The following is a 3,023-nucleotide window of genomic DNA, read 5'->3' as shown; positions in this document are numbered from 1 at the left end:
CATCCGACCGAACCACCGGACAAGGATAATCCAACTAACCAGCCGCTTACCCTACGGAACGAGCCGAACTTTAATCCGTTACAAAAACGGATAGCGACAGTCCTAAACACATTAGGACTGGACTGGACCAGTTGCACGGAGGAGGAATTCCTCACGGCACTGTCAGCCCCCACAAAGGAGGCGATGGCCGCCCGAACTAAGGCAGCCGAACTCGGAATTTTCATCAACAACGGTGAAATCGAGTTCCGGACCGGAACGCAAGAAATGCCCGGCCGAACCGACCCAGCGCACCGACATGGCGCTGGAACATCGGCGATATGGAACGAATCGAACTTTCCTACAACGATGGAGGAAAGCCATCAACAAATAGCCACCATCCTCCAACTACTCGGACTGAACGAAAACAGTTCCGAGGAGGAATTCGCAAAAGCGATATCGGCCCCCACAAAGGAGGCGGAGACGGCTCGGAAGTTAGCCGCTCAGCTCGGCGTGTACGCCAACAATGGCACCGTCGAAGCTTGGCCCGGGATGCAACAGGCACTCGAGGCAACCGACCCAGCACCTCGACTTGGTGCTGGAACGTCGGAGGTCGGAACGCAAGAATTGCCCGACCCAAGCAGCGCAAACAATGCGACTGCGCCGTCCGTCACACAAAGTGACGTAGTACGGCCCGGCCACGGAAGTTGGACCGGATTGCCGGTGAGGACAAACTCAACCGAGCAGCCCAGACGAGGCCCAAGACGTGGAGGACCGGGACGCCGATCCACGCACCGGGGCAACAGAAACTTCCCCAATGCATCATCCGGACGCGCAACGGATAGATACGCTGCAACAATGGCAGCAATCGACCTTACCGAAGAACCGGAAGGATTCGAGCAATGGGAAACAGTCCCACTGGAAGCACAGGTACCCGCCTACTCTCGGCCGGAGGAAGCGGACCTCTCCCAGCCAAAGGAGCAGCCCACTAGAACGGTAGCTGGCTCTCGAACATTCCTCAACCTCGACTACATGTGGTCGACATTGAGACCAACGGAGGTCTCGATGGAGGAACGGATACTGGCACATGCACAACGGTTCAGAACCGCCGAAATACCGAAGGACGGAGTCATGAACCGACCTGAGGTACAAGAAGTGGCTGAAGTCGAAATTGAGCCTACACAAGGTTCAATTCAACAGCAAACCGACCACGGACCGGTGTCATTAATTCCCATCAAACCAACGATACGGGAAGTGACCTTCGAAAAAGGAGCACACAAGAAACCGAAAACAGTTCGAGCTTGGACACACGAAATCCAAGTCGGATCCACGCCCACACTGGCGATGTTGGATACCGGAGCGGAAACCTCGCTCATCGAACAACGGTTTTGTGAGAGGAACGGCTTAACGATGCAACCTCTCGGACACTACACCAAAATACTCGGTGTAGGCGGACAAGTCGCCTTCGTAGTGTCTCATTGCTGTACGGCACCTGTCACAATGCAGGGCTTTACTAGCCATCACACTTTTCACGTCCAGCCGACCGAAGCGGACATCCCAGTGCTACTCGGATGCGACTACCTGCATTCGAAGTTCACCTTCATCCTGACACCGATTCCTATTCGGAACAACCAGAAGGAACGAAGGTAGTGCAGTCTATCTCGATACCAGAGGCATCGGACACGGTAGGAAACGAAGTTCGGATTAGTCGGCTTGATCACCCGGCGAACTCCACACGTAACATCTGCCGCGATTGCCGGGATACGAACCGCACTCTGCTGGAGGAACTAGCACTCCATAACGTGATAGAGCACTATCAGAAACGGATACGCGACGGTACACTACGACCGGCTAGGACTGTACTGAAGTCTATCCCGATACCAGAGGCATCCGCTGACGCGGATGCCATGAACCAAAGGAAGTACGACAAAAGTACCGAACTTGGTTCACGGGAGTTCGACACTTCCTCGACCAACGGACGTCGGAGATAGTGACCACTCTGCAACAGAACGGAGCGGTAACCCCCGACCAGATACTGGACGCACAACAAACGTGTGAACCGGTAATCGCCCTTACAAACGACATAGAGGACGAAGCATGGGAATGGGAAGAGGAACGAATTCCGATCCATCGACAATACATGGAATACGGACTTTCCATACCACCCCCGCTGGAAATGCCGTGCCAGGAACTAGGCTCCCAACTCTTCGCCTACATGCAGCGAATAAGGTTGCACGGAGAATCGTCAACAACTGCATTTTGGCAACGGTACGGCGAGGACACCGCCATAACGCGGCAAGTTCCTAACCCGCTACCACCACTTACGGCGCACACTCCAACCAATGTGAAGTTTGCGAGTAGCCCGGCGAAGCCTCAAGGAAACGTAGTCCCGGAGGAAACCGATCAACCTTATCGGTGTGCTATCTGTCAAGACAATATTGACGAGGTAGTACGAGCAATAAAAGCCCATCACGATCTAACTTGGTCGGACGACAGACCGTCGTCACCGTCGCCTCCGCAACAGGAACGGAAGGTAGACAGCTTTCGGAAGCCCCAACAGACGAGCACCCGATGGCTGAGCAACATAGGCTCACAGCCAGCCGATCTTGAGAATCAGGACGGGGCAAGTCGACCTACCCAACCGACGGATAAAGTCGACCAACTCGAACCGACCACAAAGGTCGGATTCGAAAACATGTTAGAAGTCGACCCCGAAAACGGATCGGAAGTCGAATTTGAAGACTATCAGTCGGACGACTCGGACATACAAAGTACGAGCGATTCGGCGGACACAGACTCCGACAACCGACCTTCGGAAGAATCCGAGGAAGATGACGACGAAGAATTCGATCTGTCAGTCCGACACTGTAAGACGGATAAACCGAGCATAAACGACTCGGACGATTCATCACCGGAGGACGAAGAACCGACCTTCGATGTCCGGCTAACTACAGCACTGCGGTCTATAGTTCACACAGAACTAATAGACAAGCAACCGGAACAACCCGAAAAGGAGAAGCCGGTCGACTCCGAACAACAGGAGGAAT

The sequence above is a fragment of the Paramacrobiotus metropolitanus genome, unplaced genomic scaffold (genome assembly GCF_019649055.1).
Source record: "Paramacrobiotus metropolitanus isolate TYO unplaced genomic scaffold, Prichtersi_v1.0 Parri_scaffold0000038, whole genome shotgun sequence".
Lineage (NCBI taxonomy): Eukaryota > Metazoa > Tardigrada > Eutardigrada > Parachela > Macrobiotidae > Paramacrobiotus > Paramacrobiotus metropolitanus.
Note: the sequence above shows the minus strand (reverse complement) of the source record.